The sequence below is a fragment of the Talpa occidentalis genome, unplaced genomic scaffold, assembly GCF_014898055.3.
Source record: "Talpa occidentalis isolate TD23 unplaced genomic scaffold, MPIMG_talOcc4v2.1 talOcc4.10, whole genome shotgun sequence".
Taxonomy (NCBI): Eukaryota; Metazoa; Chordata; class Mammalia; order Eulipotyphla; family Talpidae; genus Talpa; species Talpa occidentalis.
In genome coordinates, this window is record NW_023600993.1 from 92,346,528 (window position 1) to 92,368,952 (window position 22,425).

At 40.5% G+C, this 22,425-nt stretch overlaps 1 long non-coding RNA gene across 1 annotated transcript in view; it reads right to left on the reverse strand.

Moving 5' to 3' along the window:
* LOC129146137 (uncharacterized) overlaps positions 1-22,425 on the reverse strand; it is a 92,064-nt gene that overhangs the window by 27,479 nt on the left and 42,160 nt on the right. The window lies entirely within an intron of this gene.

Below are 22,425 nucleotides of genomic sequence, written 5' to 3' on the forward strand. Positions count from 1 at the left end.
GAGGACTAGGGGTGCTTTGGTGGGTGTGGTGTCATGACATATATCTGAAGAGGTGGGATCCTAAACCTCTGAATCATACACAGTTTTGTAAGCCATTGTTACATAAAATACATACATACATACACATACATACATACATACATATATACACTTTAAAAATACGCCTGAGAACTCATGGGGTAGTTGTGAGGATAAACATATATAATACATAAAAACCTATATAATACATAAAAACATATATAATTAAAAAGTAATATATTGCTATCTGGTATAAAATTCGGATTTATTAAGGGATTTCCATCTCTCCAGGTCATCTTGTATTTCCCTGCTACTTTCTTTTTCCTTCCCTGGGTCTGGTGTTAAAGTTCCAGCCTAACATCCTAACATCTGACATTGTTGCTGCTGCTGCTGCTGCTGCTGCTGCTATTGTTATTTTTTCACATTGTCGTTGTGTTGTGCTGATGCAGTTTTCTCCATTGTGATTTTTCTGAAAACTGCTTCCTTGAACTCAAGAGGTACCTATCCTTCTCCCAAGGACCTTATGTGGGGAGTATCAGAACCCTTTCCTGTGGCCTGTATCTGCAGCCTGGGTTAGCACTGGCCATCATTCCCTGCTGTTTATGATCCCAGTCCTTGCCAGAAAGTACCCACAATTGAGAGGGAATAACCTCTCTCCAGGCTTTTCTGCAAGTCCTGTAGTTCTGGGACAGGTGGTCTTGGGTGGTCTTGGATTTTGTCCTATTTTTGAATTGAATCCATTAGAATTAAACCAAGCAGAAGAAAATAAAATCAAAGATAATATCCTCAAAAGATAAAGTTTAATTTGGCTTATGTTAGTGGATGGGTGTGCTCCCAGACCAGTGTGTCCCTATCTAGAGCTCGGTTTGAATTTCACTGCCAGTCTCACTACTGATAACAAAGACCATCTCTTCACAGTGACTGAAGCTGAGGTGAAAATTTTCCCCTCTATCTGACTGGATCAAATGTTGGACTTTGCAGCTCCAGAATGGCCTCCTTTTAGCTTACTTGGACACACTAGTGCTTTTTCCAGCCCAGATGAACCCTGTCATCACTCTACTCTGATTATAAGCCCTATTAAGACTTAAGCTTTCATCTGCCTGGGTGGCACCAGAATTTTGGGGACATGTGGCCTCAGTCCCCATGATTGGGTGGCGTGTGGCTGTGAGACTCTGATGAAGTAAACAAGGTTTATAAAATAGGTGATGATGATAAAGATAGAAAATTGAAAAACAAATTCTGTAGGGCATCTACTTTGCCAGGAATGGCACTAGGGACCTGGAGAAATCTCTAATTCTCGGGATAACAATGGTAGTTGGAGACCATTTTCCCATTTCTTAGATAAGGAAGGAGGTACATGGGGCTGAATATCTTACCTAAAATCACTCTCTCCAAAGTTTGGGAGAAGCAGAGCTGAGAATTCCTTTATAGTTTGTATTCTCTCAAATTAAAATATTTGGGGCATTATTGTTCTCCTTACCACACAATAAATATTTGGCAAGTCCCTAAGAAATGAAAGAAAAGAGGAAAAGACAAAAGAAACATGGGGAAGTGGGGGCAAATTGTCCCTGAGTCCTGAAGGACTGTCCATCCCAGTGGATGTGGAAAGCAGACCTGCAGGAGATAGACATCAGCTCAGCCTTCTTCTAAGACAGCTTCCTACCACCCAGCTTTCAGGGCAGAAGTTTGACCTCCAGTCTGTAATGCTCTGTCCATATCTTCCATGTCTCTAAAGACATTCTGGAACCTTCCTGTCCAGACCTCACCTGGCGAGTGCTGCATGCTAGGAGAAAAGGTCAGGGAGAGGGAGATGTCTGCTTACTTCTCTTGTTCTTCTCACTATTTCTGCTCTAACAGCTCAGAGGTCCTCAGTTTACAGCTGTCACCACTCAGCTCATTTTTTTGAGTTTCAGTGGTGGTGACCAATCCTTTCTTCTTTCCTCTCCACCTGTCCTTTCACCTTCCTGAGTATTCTCTCGAATCCTGATGAAGACTAGAAAGATACTCAACTTCTACCTCCCTCCCTAACAGAACTTGGAATTATCTCACCCACTTTAGACACATGATCCAGGGCACAGTATTATTGCCACTGCTCTGCACTCACACCCAAAGCTGTTTGTCCACCAGTCATTCACTCAACAAGTGTCATTGAGTGATAAAGTGATTAAAAATTCAGGCTCTGGACTTAGATTACTGACTCTGTATTTTAGTCCTGCCATTTTATATATTATGTCAATTTTGTGTAAGTTACTACAGCACTTTAGACTTTAGTTACCTCTTCCCTAAAATAGATTAACAAGGGGTCATTGTGGTTAGGAATAAACACATGTCGAGGACCGAATACAATTGTCCAACACAGCACATAGTTGGTGAAGGCAGAGAGGTTTTGACCTGTAATGGGGTAATGGGTTCGTGTGTGTGTGCATGTGTGTGTGTGTTTGAGGGAAGGAAGAAGAAACTGGAATTTCTATGTGGTTTTACCTGTATAGGGCTCCTTACATCTATTTCTGTAGTTCTGGCTAGGTCCCCTCCTCTCTGAGCCTGTTTCCTCATTTCATGTGATAATATACATACTTCAAAAAGTTTGTAAAACATTCAAAACTATTCCTGAATCAGGTAAGTGTTCAGTAAAACACTGTCTTGCCCTCTTTACCTCTCATCTTACTCATTCTTCAGGGCTACAGATCCAGGAACGTGTATCAGGAGTTTTAAGAAACCACTATAAATCTCTCAACTCCAGCTAGGAATGCTGTCCAAAGGGGACAATGTGTGATGGGTGGGCAGGTCAAAGTCATAAGACTTTCATTGACTTTTCTGAGAAAAATGAACCCAGGGAAACCAAATGTTGGCCACTTTTCCCTTCTGACACCTCATCTTTTTCTCAGATTAAGCTAAGCTGGTGATCAGGTTCTGGCCTGGAGCAGGGCTCTCCTTTGCCATGGCCCTCTCTAGAGAAATGGGTGTATCAGCCAGGATGCAGAAGAAGAAGGGGCCTTCCTGCTGGCCTCACCCAGGGAGGGGGTGGAACTCAGGCCTGTGTCCCCTCAGTTCTCACTCAGGAAGCTGAAAATTAAAAACATGACCTGAAATCTAAATGAGTTCATTGTGGAAACTTCTCCAAAGGCAAAGGGACCTTTTGGACTTTTCTCTTAAATTCTGGAGTGGTCCAGAATGTGATTGCAAGAGGTTCTCTGCATGAGTCCCCTGCCTCCACAGACACAGCTACAAAAACCGGACACCTAACCTCCTAATGCCCTGGTACGATGCACACATTTTCTCTAGTGCTAGGAAGAAAAGAACCATAGTCAGCCAAGGGAAGACCTGAATCAGAGTGTGGAATCCTGAGTGGAGCACAGAGACTAGAGTGTAGACAGGGACATTCAAGGAACTACCAGGTAGACTGTGCAATCAAGACCAAGGTTAACTTAATCAATGTTGAGTAGTCTGTGTGCATGTTGCACTTTGCACATATATAATTCAGTTCAATGAGGCAAAGGCGGGGCAAATACAAAAACAGATTTTCAGACAGTTGCCAACACAAATTAATCCATTCATTTTTTTAAGTACTTCTGATGTGCCAGGCCCTGCACCAAAGTCTTGGTCTGCTTTACAACATTTCATTTAAAACTTCTAGGAGGGCAGCTATATTCAAGGATCTGGAAAGTCAACATCTGTTTGGAAAATAACACCTTTCTTCTCATTTTTATTTGAGAAAAGTGGAAGCTAGTTTCTAAGGGACCAAAATCTTAGAGAAACCAGTTGTGTACTTGGCAAGGAAGTGCATTTTTTAATGACCGACTATATTGCCCTGCTGCCCCAGTATTCTACAGGGAAGAGCAAATGTAGGGGCAACAGCATCATGTGAGGGTTTCATTATTGTACCTACACTCTCTCACTTCCTGTATATGTCAGTAAGTGAGTAAAAGTGGGAATGACACAACTCAGTGTCACGATGCAGTGGGGTGTCTGGACAAGATGGTGATGGCTGGGAGGTTCATGGTCAGTGCTCTCTGGCAGATACAGGACAGGTGTGCTCTGCCATGCCTGAACAGCCAGCATGAAAATGGATAGGGCTGGTATCAAAAAGACTGAGCCACAGGATGGTCAGCAGTAAGAACACACACTCTCTGGGGAAACACCCACTGCAGCAGTCCTGATGGGGATACAGTTAACCGAGAGCACCAAGTGGAGAGGAGTATGACACAACACTTTCCATTTATGTCCTTCAGAATCAAATTTCAGTGGCATGTGGATTCTGTGCAGAGATGGGTACCAGTCTGCTTCCTGGGGAGGGCGGTTGGGGAGGCTGCAAAAGGCAAGATTCTTTTCACCTCCTGGAAGTCAGGCATGAGCTGAAGGAGGGTAAGAAGAAGAAAGATGATCAAGGCAAAGAAGGAGATGCTGTGTAGTGAAGGGAGGGAGATCTGCAGAATGTCTGCCCTGGGCTCTGGGGGCTGTGCCAACAGGCTCATGCATGTTTGTGTGAATGTTTGCTCTATCTGCAGGTGTCAGCAGCTTCAGTTTCCTGGTGTGTCCTTTATTGTGTTTTCCTTGTGTTTGGGTTTCCCTAAAAACTCTTAAATATAGTCTGTGTCTTGCTTTCAGTTGTAATCCATTGTTATCACATTGCAGCCCAGTGGATGGAGCAGTAAGATGCACTGGGGAGGCATTCTTAATTCAGCATTTGTCAGCCTTTAAGAGGTGCTGGTCTCTGATATTTGAATCTATTTCTCAGTATTTTTTCCACTTTAGATGAGATATGAAGGCTACAAGGGGTTAGAGTAGGGTAATTACCTTCCCTATGTTGGACAGGTTCTGGTATGATTTTTTTTTTTTTATTAACATTTTTTTTTTTTTTGCAGAGAAGAACTGGGGTATAGGCCAGAGATATGGGTGAGGGGTTGAGCTGATTCACCAAAGAAAGAAGGGGGGGCAGAACAGGCAGATTTACTGAAATAAACTGCTATGGGGAGCAGCAGGTGAGACAGGAGGGGTCAGCTGTGCAATGTGGGTCAGAACCCTGGCCAGGGATCGAACTCAGGGCTTAGAGGTGGTAGTGCTGAGACTTAACCCCTAGACCACTAGGGAGTCTCCCGATCTTTCCTCTTGTTGAATATGCTGTGCACATATCAAATGGCTACTTCACTCTTCCCCTGCCCAAAATATAGGAACTTTCTCTTGTCTCTTTGCCATGAGAAACTATGAGGTATTCTGGACTAAGAACCCATGGTAATATGCCTGATTCCCTAATACTGAAGTCTCAAGTTTTTTTTACTCCTTCACTTGTCCACACAGCCTCCAGCAATTCATCAAAAATCCCAATTAAGTGTTACTACAAGTTCATGGCCATGGTGGCTTCCATTCCGGTAAGCTGATTTAAGTTGTGTTTTTCCACATTTACTGCTTTCCAGATTCCAGGGTGGTGGTTTGCCCCTGTGACCTCAATTCTCTTGTGGGTCCAATAAAAGTCAGGGTTGTTCAAATTTTCTCTTGTTTTAAGGATTAAAGTGATGATTTCTAAGATCTTTTACATGTCAAGAGATGAAAGTCAACTATTTTTTGGTTTAGTGTTATTGTGTAGATCTTTCCCATCATTTAACCTCTAACTATTTGTATCTTTTCACCTTAAGTGTTTTTATTTGTAGGTAGCATTTAATTGTTTCTTACATTTTTATCTAATCTGTTGATCCCAACCTTATAATTGGGATGTATAGAACATTTACATTTAAAATGTTTATAATATGGTTCAATTTAATTCTACTATCTCATTTTTTGTTTTCTATATGTCACTGTTGTGTTTTTATTTTTTTCTGCTCTCCTTTGAGATGACAGAGTGTGGCCCTGTGTTGTTTGGAATGGACCCCATAGAACGTGGCAGTCCCACAGGCTAACCATACAGCCTCAGTGTGCAGTGGGTTAGGTCCTCTAGGCTTGTGTAATGACACTCCATGATGTTCGCATAATCACGAAAGGGTATGACAAAACATTTCTCAGGACATATACCTTGACTGCAATCTTTATGACTCCAACTTCTTTCAATGTTTGTGTGTTTGAGAAAGTATTTAGCCTTCACATTTGAAAGATATTTTTTGTGGGTATAGAATTTTACATTGACCAGTTTCCCTCTTCCTTCATACCCACTTTCAGTACTTCAAAATGGTGTTCTATGGCCTTTTTTGTTGGCTTCTAACACAAGCACTGCTATAATCTTACATTTGCTCTTTTGTGCTTAAAGTGTCTTTTTTCTCTGGCTATTTTATATAATTTTATCTTAATCATTGGTTTTCAGAAATTTCATTATGCTGTGATTTCATTATGGTGTAGTTTTCTTTGTTTTGTTATGTTTGGGGTTCACAGAGCTTATCATTCTTTTCTCAACTATTATTTTCCTGTATCTTCCTTTATCCTTTAATGTATATTAGGTCACTTGAATCATTTTATATCTCATTAATGCTTTTTCACTTTTAACAACTTTTTTCTCTCCATTTTGTTTTGAAGCATTTCTATTCTATGCCTTCAAGTTCACTGTTTTTCCACTTATGTCAAATTTGTGGATTTTTTTCCCTCTAAAACATTTTAGACAAGAAAATTAATTCAGTTTATATTATACCTCACTTGTCTCTAATTTTGCAAATATATGAAATATAGTTATATCAAGTTTTAATGTCCTTGTTTGCTAATTCCTACACCTTTGTTGCTGATAAGTTTCAAATGATTGATTTTTCTCCACATTGTTTTTTTGTTTATTTTCAAACCTGGTAATTCTAAATTGAATGTGAGACATTATGAATTTAACTATGTTGGGTGTTTTAATATGTGCCTGGTAATTCTTAAATAAATGGAAGACATTATGAAGTTTATTATGTTGAATGTTTGATGTATCTGTGTTCAGATAGATAAATAGACAGACCTTTTGGATCTTGCTTTTAAGATATGTTAAGTAAGACCAGATTACTGTTTATTCTAGGGCAAATTTTTCCTCATTACTGAGGCAAGACCTTATGTTGAGAAGAAAATTGAGGACCCTTTGAGTTCAGCAAAAAAAGAGTGCTGTAATTTATCAGCTGTGTTTATCATGGACAACAGATGGAAATGTCAGGACAAGAACTCATGATTTGTAATCCATATTATAAAAATTAATGTGGTAAAGAACAAAAAAATGAAACATCAGACAACAATGACTGCCTGAAATTTTCCCAAGAAGTTGGTATACTCCAATTAGAATGGCAGAGAAAATGACTGAGATTATTTATCTACATTTTACAGAAAATAAGATTCAATGAAGTTAAATGATTTGTTTAAGGTCAATCAGATTTAAATGTAAGAACCAAGATTTGAATTACATTTAGACTGATGTAAATCCCATTTTTTAAAATTGTCAATTAAGTATAAGAAATGGCAGAAAAATGACAATTGTGGGAACTTGGAGACATATAGGAGTTTTTTACTGTCCCCCAACTATATTATATGATCACTGTCTCATAACTCATTCTAAGTTGGGACAGAACCTGGAAAAAGGAAGCTGAGAAGACAAGGGATCAACAATGTCTGGGTGTGCTGGGAGTTACAGAAGGTAAATAGTCAGACAAGCAGAGGGGATACCTAGGCACTGTTTTTAAAGGTGCAATGGGTTCAATAAGGAGTGTCTTGAATTATAATCAGTATTTGCTTTGAGCATGGCAAGGGGAGGGAGGGATGGTAAATAAATGTCATTAGGCAACAACTCATCCCTCTTTTCCAATGATTATGAATAAGGCCTTGGTGGGATAAAAATCCTGTTGGGCATGTTATTTTTTGTTTGTTTATGCCTGTAATTCCTTATGTGAAATCATTCTTTCCCCTCTCCAAGTGTTCTTAATGGGACTATTGATGTCAGTCTCCCTTTGCAGTTGTGACTAACCCATGGGATGGGCATATAGTCACAGAAACTATCATAACCCTCACTGAAATACAGACACTGAGAGATAGGAGACCCTCTCCATATAAGGTCAACCAAAGGCAGACTAGGTGTTCTCCCACATGAATAAGCATTTTCAGATTCAACTAAAGACATTATAATCTCATTCATATGGGGATTCTTAAGAGGCCTGCATTTGAAACAAAAAAAGGGAAAATGTGACTGTGGTAAAAACTGCCTCCCCCATTATACCTTGCCCCAGATAGTGCCACCATCCCTACCTCCATCAGAATACATTGGAACAAGAACAGACATACAGACCAATGGAATCGAATAGAAAATCCAGAAATAAACCCACAGATTTATGGTCAACTAATCTTTGACAAAGGAGCAAAGACTATGCATTGGAGCAAAGAAAGTTTGTTCAATAAATGGTGCTGGGAAAACTGGGTCGCTACATGCAAAAGAATGAAGCTTGACCACTACCTCACACCATACACAAAAATCAACTCAAAATGGATTAAAGAACTAGACATAAGACCTGAAACCATAAAATACATAGAAGGAAATATAGGCGAAACACTACGGGATTTGCACATCAAAGACATCTTTACAGACACATCACCCAAAGCAGTGATAGTGAAGACAAAGATAAACAGCTGGGACTACATCAAATTAAAGAGCTTCTGCACAGCAAAAGAGACAATAACAAAAACAAAGAGAAACCCCACCAACTGGGAGAACATTTTTGCACCCAACACTAATGATAAAGGACTGATCACAAAAATCTGCAAAGAGCTGATGAGACTCAGCAACAACAAAGAAAATAATCCAGTCAAAAAATGGGCAGAAGAGCTAAAAAGAAACTTCTCTGAAGAGGAAATGCAAATGGCCAACAGATATATGAAAAAATGTTCAACATCACTTGTCATCAGGGAAATGCAAATCAAAACTACCATGAGATACCATCTCACACCAGTGAGAATGGCACATATTAAAAAAACTAGCAACAACAAATGTTGGCGAGGATGTGGAGAAAAAGGAACTCTTGTGCACTGTTGGTGGGAGTGCAAACTGGTCCAACCACTATGGAGAGCTGTGTGGAGATTTCTGGACCTACTAAACATAGAGCTTCCATATGATCCAGCAATTCCACTCCTAGGTATTTACCCAAAGGACACAGAAACATCCATTCCAAATAGCACCTGCACTCCTATGTTTATAGCAGCACTGTTTACAATAGCTAAGCTTTGGAAACAACCCAAATGCCCAAAAATAGATGACTGGATCAAGAAGATGTGGTACATATATACCATGGAATATTACTCAGCATTCAAAAAAGATAAACACATGCAATTTGCAGCAACATGGATGGCACTGGAAGGGATCATGCTCAGCGAAATAAGCCAAAAAGAAAAAGAAAAATACCGGATGGTCTCACTCATAGCAGGAATCTAGAAAACTTAAATAAGGGACCAGGAAAATGAATATAAGAAAGTAAAAATCAAAATCAACAAAAAACTATGAACCAGAGACACTTTTTGGGGGGTGGGGGGCGGGAGGGGAAGGATTGGGGTCAGAATGGGGCGTTTGCAATTGTATGGGGGAATATAAAAATAAAATTTAATATTTAAAAAATAAATAAATAAATATGCAAAGAGAAAAAAAAAAAAAGATCAGCTGTATGATGATGAAGTATGCTCTTTATTTTAAAGCCAACTATGTTTTTGAATGTATTGTTGAATGGCATCTAGAAGTGGAACACAATGAAAAGTATTACACAGAAATGTATTTAAGACCAAATTATCCAAAATAAATGCATTTCTTAAAGTGAAAAAAAAAAAAAAAAGAATACAGCAAATCAGAGAAAGCTGAGTATAGCCTCTAAGAGCTGGATGCACATTGTTAAAACCTCAGTGATCTTTGACAAATTTGCCCGTTAAAAGAAAGATGGTTTTAGATATCTGTGATAAAGTGATGAGCAGGACAGACAGCTATAACTCTCATGGAATATTTTCTTTAGGCAGAAGACAAATAAAAATACATTAATTCAATGCTCACATAATATTTGTGTGTCTTAGTGTTATGGAAGCATGTACAGGGCAGGTTCTCTATAGATTCGGGCAGATGGGTAAAGGAGAGTCCTGGAGCCCTCAGGCTTTAATGCTCTTTCTACACTGATTGTTATGGGACAAGTCTGCAGACTGGCAAGGCAGGGAGGCCAGGGGGAAGGAGAGCTGGCAGGCCTCCCAGCTCCTAGCAAGTCTTTACTCTTTCTCTCTGGCATTTTCTCGTGGTCTCTTCCTCTCATAGCCACGTGCCATTGCCATTTTTTCTGGCTCAGTGACACTGACCTTATAGCCTCAATCTCTAGGCTCAGGTGAACACACATACCCACACCATGCTCCATATGTCCATACTCCCATGTGCCTTCTACATTGAAAGCCACAGGTAATAGCCACAGAGGCTAGTGGCGTAAAAGCCAGACCACTTCATTTACCCTATACTTAGTTTCCTTGGTCATTTGTGAAATGAAGACAGTGGTATAAGGGCCAGATGACCTTGAATGGAATTGATGGACAAGATCACAGCTCATCATTGTTCCCTGTGTATCTTCTCTTTGGGAAAGGTCCTGGATCTCAGTATGCCTGAGTTGAAAGAGTTCTGCAAGCAGCTGGCAGAAGTCAGGGAAGCCTTTCTGTGCTCTGACACTGACCCCAAACCAAGTATACCTGGTCATGGTCTTCCAAGATGCACTGGAAGTCTTCAATCATTTTTGACTAACATATGGGGAGAGAGGACGTAGAGCTAAGTCTGGCAATTCAGCACTGCTCCTTATTGGCACTGCCCTGCATCTCTCTTTGGAAGCACTGTCTGCAGTGCCCAGTGGTGTCGAGAAGCACCTCCAGGTTCAGACATTAGTATCTGATTTTTTTTTTTTTCCTGGTCTTCATTTCCTTTTCTTGTCTGCTAAGCTTTGAAAATACATATTGCAGTTACTTGTTGCCCTGTTTTTTAAGCTGCCTTGAACTGCTGCCAGGGGCTGTTGCCAGAGGAGCTAATGACTAAGTCACTCTCCTTTTAGCCTCTGGCAGACTGGGAATTCACTTGGGTGTGGGGGGATGGGGAGCAAAGGCCTAGCCATCCTGAACCAATCAGAAAACCACAATAAAAGTGCCGGCCAGGGAGTCAGTCACTCACCCTCAAAGCCCATCGCTGAGCTCAGCGTGGAGGTGACGGCCAGGCCTGGGGTGCTCTGCGAACCACATCAGAGAGAGGGACTTGGGCATAAAGTCAGGACCATCAGAGCAGCCTTGGGGGGATCCCAGGGTCAGCAGGGAAGACATACTTTGATTTTGAGCCAATAAAGGCCATAGAAGAACAAAAACAACAGAGAGCGAGGGCTGACAAACCCAGGTGAAATAGATAACTGGTATTAAATAATAGCCAACACCAGCTGAAAACTTACTTTGTGTTGGACTTTAGCCTAAGCACTTTGAAAGTAGTAGTTCATTCAATCCTTCCAAAAACCCTAGTTGCTAGATTTGTTTTTTCCCAATTCCAGAAGAAGAAACTGAGGCATAAAGAGATTTTCAGTGAATGTGATCTATGTCTCTCCATTGACCCTTCCTCACTTGGACAACTGCAACATCCTCTTCTTGGTCATCTTTCTGCTTTTCCCAGATGGCTCATCGGTTCCAGTGTATCCAGCATGAGTACTGAGTCAACTACATGAGGTTGGAAATGGATCTTTCCCTGGTCCAGCCTCCCAAGAATCTCAATCCTGGCTGACATTTTTGATTGCATTTTGAGATACCATGTTGCTGAGGATACATCTATGCTGTGGCCAGTTTCTGGATCCACAGAAACTGTAAAATAATAAATGTGTGTTGTTTTAAGCCACTAAATGTGTGGCAATTTGTTACAGAGCCATAGATAATTACTCCAGGGAGGTTCAGCAGACAACACTGCTTTGGAAGGATGAGAATTGATTGAAAAGTCTGACTAAGGAAAACAAGGGGTCAGGCAGGGACACACTAGGATTGGGCGATGGGTGAGTAATGGCTTTACTGAAAGCTTCATACAAGAGATTTGCAGACAAACCAGAAGCGGGTGACAGGGAGTTCACTAGGGAAGGCTTTCAAAGAGTTTGCCCATCTTACAAAGCAAGATGGAGGATGTAGAGGAATTATGAAATTGTCAGGGGAATGTCCCTCCCTCTACATTTAGAAGGAGCCCAAGGGAAGATGCTGCATTCATACCAGATGACCTTGATCTTTTTACAAATATAAGTGCTCAGTTATCTGCTGAAGGGAAAAGGAAGAAGGTGTTCTACCATAGTGTTAGTATTGGTGACCATGTCATTGATAGTTGACCCAGATCATCTCATTTAGGACTGGCCCCCTCCTTAGGAGATGATTTATTTCTACCTATATTTTACATATAGGTATTAACAAGTTCAGAGAGATTAAGTTCCTCATCAATTGTCACCCAGCTTGGAGGTGGTAGAATTGTAAACAAACCCAGGCCCTAGAGTCACAGTGCCATGCTGAGGCTCTGGAAGCATCTCTGGCAGATTCCACAGGAAACATGAGCTCTTTGCCAGAGCCATTCGACTCTGTGACAGCAGAGCTTCGGAGCTGTAGAGTGTGGTGGTCTCTGGAAGGTGGGAGTGGGAGAGAGAGGCAGGAGAAGAAGAAAGATGCTCTGACTGAACAGACATAAGTGAATGAGGGCATTCGAGGGAAATCTTTCAGGAGGTGGAAGACCCCCATGTGTACACAGGCTGTAGCTACAGGAGCATCTAGCCATAGGAAACCATGGGCTTCCCAGGGACTTCAAAACAGGCAGCACAGGAGATAGATGGTAGTGATGGGGGAATGAAGGACTGTCTCAGACTAGAAGGCAGGCAGATCATAGAGCAAGATGGCAAACAGGCAAAGCAGGAGGGAAACCTGTGCAGTTCACTCCTACAAGCCTCAGATACATTTTCATAGATTGACTCTTTCTCTGTGCCTTATGGCTAAGACATTGCCAGCCCTGAAATAGAAGCCTTCATTTGTACTTCCATCCTCCTAAGCCAAGTGATTGACACCCAATTTGCAGGTTCATAGTCACTCCTGCCAACTGAGTGCAAACAGCAATCTCAAGGCAACAAGGTAAGATGATGTAATGGTTCAGTTTGCAGACCTGGCCTGGGGTTCTACCAGGAAAAAGGCAAGTGTTTTCTAACTTACTCTGAAGAGCGATGGCATGTACAGCTTCCCTGTGCACACCTGGGTAGGGTGGGAGTGACCCTGGGGTACTGAGGACCAGTCTATACAACACTGAGAAAAGCACTAAGAAGGTAGCAACCATGTTTCCTTCATATTTTTCCTTCTCAATGGTTAGCTGTATTTGACACCTAGTAGGTGCTTTATCGAAGTAGTGAATGAATAAGTGTGAGTGTCATCATGCATGTTGCTTGGCTAGGTCTTCTCGCAGTCTGTTTTTATAAACACACATTCTGAAAGCGACCCTGAATTAGCATTAGCTGGCACTTATGTATTTCAGAAGCAAGGGTCTCAGAAGCCTAAGCAGCATGCACACCCCTCCTCCCTCCTGGCTCCACTCCCCACGTCTAGAGCAAATCAGCTCCTCTACTCCCCCTCCCTCACTGAAGAGGGAGGCCAGCGCTAACGGCCTTGGCCCCAGTTTGCTTGTATAATTAATGTGGGATTTTTCCTCCTCTAGTAAAAAATGACCTTGTCAAACCAGAGACGACAAAATCTTGGTTACTGAGCGATTGTGGGCTCCCTGCTGGGATGGCATCCCGAGCCATGCAAAGAGAAATCTAATAAAATCGGTGTCAGGGGCTCCCTGGGTGCCAGGTCCCCTGCTGCCTGACCCCACGATCCCAATTTATTAGCCAAACCCAAGAAAGCAGACAAACCTCACTGGCTCCAGACAGGAGACTTCCAAGCGGGAGCTAGTATGGGGGCTGGGACTTAGGCTTCAGCAAAAATGACAAGGGAAATGACAGGAGGTGCCAGTCTGACCAGGGAGTCTAGGGAAGCCCTATTCAGAGCATCTTGCTGCCTTGACAGGGCAGGTTTTAACTTGGTGGAAGAATGTGCTAGAATGCTCCATTGGGAAGGAAGCTGGTTTTGCTCTTTGCGCTGTTATTAGCCGGGCAATGGCCCGCACGCCATGTACTAGCCCTGTTCCTGAGAGTCAGCAGGCGTCAGTAGAAGAAAAGCCAACGAATAATATTTGCATGGGGAGTTTCCATTTTGTAAATCGAGCACTTCATGAGGCAGGGAGTCTGAAATGTACTGTCACTATTTACCCTTCCTCACCACCAATACTCCCTGGGATGGGAAGCACTGTCTAGTATCGTACATGAGTGTCTCCCTTTATTAGCTCAGTGATCTTGGGCCAGTTACTTCTTCAGCCAAAAAAAAAAAAAAAAAAAAAAAAGGATGACAGTACTATTCTCATAAAGGTTCTGTGAGTATTAGAGAAAAAAAATTCTGTAGTATAGTGTGAAAAAGGCAAAATTGAACCATCAACATAATAACATTTCTCTATGCCAGCAAAAACCACCTAGATGAAAACAAAAGAGAATTCTAGAGTGAAAGTAAAAGCTATGAGAAGATGTCAAAACTCTAACAGAGCATATAAAAGATGATCTGGTGATTTGAGGGCTTTGCAGGCTTATGGATGAGATGTTTTAATATAGTTAAACTATCTAATAGCCACAAATTAAACTACGAATTCAATGCCATCACAATAAACATTATAGATATTTTCAAGTATCTAAGTACTAGGCAAATGCATAAAATGTGTATGGAAATATGGGCCTCCCCTGGTGGCACAGCGGTTGAGCGCTGGGCTGCGAGGCTGCCTCTACAGCACCAGTTCATTCCCCGGCCGCCGGCGAAGGTCCCATAAAAAGAAAAGAAAATGTGTATGGAAATATACTATGGTTTAGCTGATTTTGGAAAAAAATAACATGGAGGAAAGATACACCGCATTAAATATTAACATACAAAGTCATAAGAATAAATATAATAGGGTCACATCCTTCCCAAAGTGAATAAAGGCATAGATCGAACAACCAAAAAAGGCAGATACTTGTATGTCTGAACAGCTGATAGATAAGAAAGGTGACTAGAAGAATCAGTGGATAAAATCTTATCTATTAGTTTTAAGTGAAGGTGCTGAAAAGCCTGATTCACGCTATGGATTACAATGGAAATCCTTTCCGAGAAATAAAACAGAAAAGGTAAAATTGCAAGAATTAATCCAAGAGAACACTATTATTGTGACCTGAGAATGTGAATGGGTTTATTAAACAAGGTTCAAAGAACATAAATCTTAATCAAAATGAATAACGCCTCATCTCAACACACTTAGACATGCTTCATAGACAGTTGACAGACTGGTGGAAATTAATTATAAGTTTTAAAAGTTAAGAAAGGATTCACAGCTAGAATATATAAGGGCCTCCCACAAGCTATCAAAAAATGGAAAAGAATAAAGCCGAAAAGCACAAGTGGGCAATACACAGAGAGGCAGTGTTCATCACCGATAAATATAAGACGGGATACTAAAACATCTGACATCAGAAAAATCTGTGAAAGGAGTAATGAGTTATTATTTTATCCAATCCCATTGACAAAAACTGAGATAGTTGGGAGGGATGTGGGTAAACATCTTTTGTTTCTATGAACTGTTGTTCTGAATACTGACCGAAGCAACCGCTGGGAACAAAGCTCCAGAACTTCTTAGTCTAATGTTTGACTATACCTTCTGAAGCTGCAAAATCACTTTTGTTGCCACAAGATATTTGAAAGAAAATATGTTCAACATAGCCTTGTTTGAGACAGGTCCTGTTAAACTATGGCCAGTAGGGCCTATCTGGCCACACCCTTTTATTTATGTACTTCCTATAACGGACTGCTTTCATGCTGAAACAGCAGTTGTATACACGCCACTGAAACCTTAGGGCACAAAGCCAAAAGAATTTACTATCCAGATCATTATAGAATGAAGTTTGCCAACTCCAAGTTTAAAGTATCAAGGAACTCCAGGCAACCTGGGAGTCCCATTGTGCAGGGAAAAGTTAAGTAAAATATAAGGAACATGTACTATGGAATACTATGTAGCTCTTATAAGTCATGAACTGTTTGAGATACATACTTACAGACATGAAATGATCTTACAAAACAATGCTGAATGTAAGAAAGGAAGAAAATGAATCACGTTTGCAGTACTATTCCATTTTTGATATTAAAAATACCTACACAATAGTGATGTGATACATTTTGAGATGTTATATACCAGATCAAGTTATCATATTAAAGGCATGGTGAATATTAAATGTGGAGTGGGGATACACAGATAAAACACATTTTTGCATGAGTTTGATGATATATGTATGAAATGACAAGCACAATTTGCTTATAACTCTGTGTGTAAGATGCAGGAAATTAAATGAGGCTATCCTTAGTGTGATGTTCAGCACATCATGAATTTTCAAATAGCATTTGCCGTCATCATCATCAGTATCGTCATCGTTTTATTATTAATCTTTTGAAAGTGAATTCCTAAACATGAAGTTAAAATCAATGAAGAGCTTACTTAAACCAATCCTTGTCTCATTAATGAGCCCAGAATAAATGGATGGACAGTAACCTTCTTTGGAGGAACTCTTTAAAGGTCAAAAGGAATCCAATTTCTAGCTTAAACTCATGAATTGACAGGGAGTAGAAGGGGGTTGTTGATTGTTGTAGTTATTGTTTCTGCGCACCAAATATTTCTGGTTCTTTCCAGAGTGCATGTCTGTTCCTTTTGGTGAGTCTGAGCCTTGTGACTAGGTCTGGCTGAGGACCTGTGAGTGTAAGTGATGTGCGCCACCTTTGGGCCAGAGAATTAATTGTTTTTCTAGGCCTCCAGAGCCATCTTCCCTGGTTCACACACACAGTGGATGGTGGTGGTACCATTGTCCCTGAGGGGGACAACAATAATCAGAGACCCCTGCAGTCTCACAATGCACATGTTGATTGAAACCACTGATATTTTTGGGTTATTTGTTACCCCAGCACACCCTAGTCTTATTCTGATTGATACATCTTTCAAATCCTTAATATGCGTTGAGGCACTCACAAAGATCTAGAAACAGAGAATTGGAAAGGCTCTCAGAGGCTGTGCAGGAAAACCCTCCAACATGGACAGAGTGGGCACATGTTGAGAATAGGAAGACCCAAGCCCAGTGGAAGAGTCCACATTCCCCACAAAAGCTCCTGCCATTCTCACTTATTACTGAGATTCTGCTAGCAGTCAAATTCTTCCTCCTTGCCACTTCCAGCCACTTATGTTCATCCTGTCCTTTTCCTCTTCACTCAGCAATCCTTCACAATGGGGGAGTGTGGTCAGTAGCATGATGGCCCCACAGAGATGTCTTCATCCCAAGACAAAACAGGTTTGGGGGATGTGGTTGTTGAAGATCTTGAGACAGAAAATTATCCTGGATCATCTGAGTAAACCCAATGCTGTCACCAGTGTCCGTTTAAGAAGGAAACAGCAGGATGGGTAAGGGGAGGAGCTGTTACCACAGACACAGAGGTTGGAGTGACACAGTTGTTGGAAGGTTTTGTCAAAGGTGACCTGGAACCACAGAGCCCAGACAACCTCCAGAAGCTGGAAGATCCAAGGAGCAGTTCCTGCCAATACTGATTTTAGCTCAGTGATACCCATGTCAGACTTCTAACCTCCATAATTAAAAGATATAAATGTATGTTGTTTCAAGCCATGAAAGTTTGTGGTAATTTGTCACAGAGAACTTAGAAACTAATATGGTGAAATTAGTTATTGTATTCCTTTGCATTTTCTGTTTCCAAACTAATTGCTATTTGCTACACCTGGTTTCATTTTTAGCTTTAAAAATTTGGTTTCACTATCCAGTTTGTGAAAAATGGGATTTGTAGCCCTTTGCCTTTATATTTTGTTCTGATTGTGACTTACCATAGGAAATCAACAGCAAAATTAGCTCTGCCTAGAACTAGTCACTGTGCAGACAAGTAACATGGGCTTTAAACAGCTCATTAAATGTGGGGTCTGCACAGACCTCAATGGGCCAATAAATCCTTTTCATGGTGGGTATTGCTGTCATTTAGGTCCATCTTCCCAAGCCCATAGTTGTTTCATGGATCTTTTTTGGAGGGGCAATCAAATATAGATTTTACCAATTCTTGCTCACTACCAAGTATGAATTAGGTAACTCATGAGTTTGTAGATTTGGTCAAAACTAATTACTTTTAATAGTTTATGTAGTAGCTATGAATAAGGAATCAAGAGTTGACAAAACATATCAGAGTTGAGAAATGGAAGAGCTTTCCCTTCCAGAGTTGACAGTGGAATCATATTAATATCTCATTTTTCTTTATTGATTAGTATGTTCCAACTTTTGTTAAGAACCAAATGGTTATTGCCTTATTTAATTCTCATGACAGTCATATGTTGCTGTTGTATAATGGAGACAACAGCATCAAGGATGGCTAAGTAACCTGTCCAGTTTTCTCAGTGAAAGAATGAGGGAGTTGGGTTGAAGCCCAGGGAGTCTGACTCTGCAGCATATACCTTAAATCTGCATGATATTATCACCCATAAAGACATCGGTGTGGCCCTCTCTGGCCTCTGACTTGGATTTGTCTGATCGCAGGTCTAGATGCTGCCTGAAATGTGTGGACACTGTCCTTGGAAATGAAAGGTCTTGTCAGCTCATTTTTGATGGATCACATTTCTTAGAATAAGCACAAAATAAATATTTTCCACTTGCTAAGTGATTTTATCATGCCTCTCTGGACCGGGCTTCATGGGGGAGAGAGGAAACAGGTTTCATGGTTAAAGCCTGAGAAATACCTCTCAGGCAGTCATGGGTGAGGGGTTAGTAACGGGTGACTTCGGCCCCCATTCATGCTCACCTGGCATGGGAAGCTCGGGGTGGTTTGGCTCAAACGCTTAACAACAAGCTCCTCATTTGTCCTCCTGAGCTGATGGTCTGATCAAGAATTTGTCTGAGGGAATCTGTTCTAGGAGAAACCCAGCTGCCTCTAACAGGAAAGGAGAAAAGAGACACCGAGACATAAATCTCTGGCCTGTTGCCTCTTTCTTGGGAAGCTGTTCTCTCCAGCCTGGAAATGTGGAAATGACTAACTAGTGAGACCAAAGTCAGGATGAGTGTCGGAGCCATGGGCAGACATGTGGAGCCCTCTGAAGAGAGAGCTGCCCCTTTGTATAATCTATCTATATCCAGTATTAAAATCTTACATTAGCCATTAGGCACACAAGCACATGCTCAGCATCACTGACCATCAAGGAAATGCAAATCCAAACCACAATGAGATCCCAACTCACACCCATTAGTTGGGTTATAATTGAAAAGATAGACAATAACAAGTGTTGGTGAGACTATGGAGAAACAGAAGACCTTACACACAGTTGGTGGGATTGTAATATGATGCAGCTTCTTTTGAAAACGGTCTTGTAGTTCTACAAAATGTTAATCATGAATCCACCATATGACTCAGTGATTCTACTCCTAGGAGAATACCCAGAAGAAGTAAGAGTATAGGTTAGATACAGTGTCTTGGGAAGTCTCACCCATCTTGATAGCCTTTGTCCCCTGTCCTCTTTTGCCCAACCTCTATTTACTTTATGCCCAATTTTTTTAATGCTAAAAGTCTGCCAAGATGAGTTTATCTTTTTCATTGCTGAGTAATATTCCATTGTGTATATGTACCACATCTTCTCGATCCAGTCATCTATTATGAAATTTGCAGCAATATGGATGGAGCTGGAAGGGATCATGTTCAGCGAAATAAGCCAGAAAGAAAAAGAAAAATACCAGATGATCTCACTCACAGCAGGAATTTAGAAAACCTAAATAAGGGACCAGGAAAAAGGCTAATTATAATAAAGTGAAAATCAAAATCAACAAGCAACTATAAACCAGAGACACACTACGGGGGGAGGTGAGGAGGGGTTAGGGTCAAAATAAGGGGGGGTGGGAATTGTACGGGGGACTATAACCAAGATGAAAATGCATACATTGTGCAAAAATGAAAAATGATGTAAAAAGCATATATAAAATTAAATTAAAAAAATTCTATTTGATCCTCCCCCCCCAAAAAAAAAAGTCTGCCAAGATGAACTACCTGCCTGCCTCCCTCCCCTGTCCCACTCAAGCTGCCTTGCACAGTTATTCTGTCTGCCTGGGCCCTGAGACATTGAATTTATGACTAACTCCTCCAATCAGAAAGAAGCACTTTGTGATGCATCACAAAAGGAAGAGGGATGCAGATTGAAGAAACATACCTGTATTTGGCTGCTATCAGAGATATGGTATAGGAGTCAGAAGTCACAGATTAGGAATGGCATGTGAAATACTGGGAGGCAGGTTTCCGGGAGCAATAGTGGAGAGGAAAAGGAAAAGAAATGTTTCCAGGATAAAATGGAGGAGTCTAACCTTGGCCTAATCAACAAGGAAGCCTCAGTGGAAAAGGATCATGAGTTCTAGGAGTCCCTGGGACTTCAGAAGTCTTTTGGTTCCTTAGAGGCTCTCAGGAAAAGTAGCAAACTGTTTTGACCTGGTTTTCTCTGTTTACAAGAATTACCTTCATTAGAATGTTTACAGTCAGCCAAGAGTTGGTTCCAAGCAATCCATCAGGCATGTCTACATAGGTCTCAACTTTATTCCTAGGCAGAGCTAAAATTCTGTCCCATAGGATTACTAGGTCCCATATTAATCAATTCAAAAGTATTAATAAATAGGAGAGGTTGGGTATTTTCTAATTCCACATGCTCGTTCTTCTAATTATTAATTGATTTATCAGATTGTCCTCTGATCAATTCACTCTCAAAACCAAAGGAAACTAGTATTCCTCAATTGTTTATCCTGCCTAATATTCCTCAATTGTTTGTGTCCTTCCTAGTATTCCTCAATTGTTTACCCTTCCTGACTACTTAATAGTATTTCCAAGATTTACTATATGCATTAATTACTTGTGTGTAGTGTGTTGGTGCTTGAAATTTATTTCAACCTGATAGAGTAGAACCTGTTTCTACTGTGTTTTCTACTCACCTTGCATTTTCTTTGTTTGTCCCTGCCCCCAACCTATTTCCTGTTTTCTCTTGGGATATGCTGGCTAGTCTTAAATTTTCCTTTTCTTTTCTCCACCTGGTTGGAAGTTATATATTGCCTATTATTTTAGTAGTTAAGATTAAAGATTTTAATGTGCATAATTATCATAATAAAGTACAGGCAGCCTGTACTTTATTTATCAAGTTAGGCAGCCTGTCTCCATTCTTAGCATCACAAAGATGTTTATTATCACAATTATTACATTTTAAAGTAAGTTTTAAGGTTTACCATTATGTTAAGCAATTTCTTAACATGGTTTCTTGTGATCTACTTTTTCTTGGTTGAATCAATTTACATGTTTCTGAAGCATATCTTAGTAGAGGACAGAAACCATGTAGGATCTATGCTAAACACATAATATACATCATTCTGTTAATTGTATCAGTAATTCTGCATAATATGAATTAGTATCCCCATTTTACAGATGAAGAAAAAAGAAAGGCATGAAGAGGAAAGTGGTATGCCTACTCAAAATCAGAACTGGTATATTTCGGATGCAATATGATGTTCTGTTCAAAGACAACAAGTAAGCACTATCCTGAGAATCAGATAGAATTATCTTGGGCTAGTCAAGAAGCAATTAGAGGGTTATAGAATATGTGCAGGGAGAACATGGTGCTTAAACTTAGTGATTTGTGCAAGCAACTTACTTACAAACCATCCAATAGCTCTAAAAAATTGTTTCAATGGAGAATTTCCCAAGCCTGAGAGTTAGATTTGGCTCATAATAAATCTGGAGCGGGAAAGGATGCTTTAATGGTGGGAAGGAGGGAAGATGAAGGGGAGAGAGAAGGTAAAGGTATCAAATGGTCACTTGGCTTTACTCTAAGTAACTGAATCTGACAGTTTAAGAGAGTGCAGAAGTAATTTTTTAAAAGTATTAAAGACTATATTTTAACAAAACCTTAAAATCTGAATGGAAAACCTACCAGAAGGTGAGGTGGGAGCCAAGGCAGGGAGGGGTTCCATGAGCTGGGTGAAAGGTTATTGGCATTTTGGTGCTGGACATGGTGTGATAACATATATTTGCAGAGGTGTAAACTTGTACCCCTAAAACATACACAGTGTTATAAACCAATGCTACCTAAGTAAACATAATAAAAAAGGACTTTAATTTTTAGAATATTTTTAGGTTTACAACAAAATTGAGAGGAAAGCACAGAGACTCCCTATATATGCTCTGCTCCTACACGTGCAGAGTATTTCTCATTACCAATCTCACTCAATAGAATGGTATATCTTTGCCAAGGATGAACCTGTATAGACACATCATAATCAACTAAAGTTTACCTTAGAGTTTACTTTAGGGTCCACTCTTGGTGGT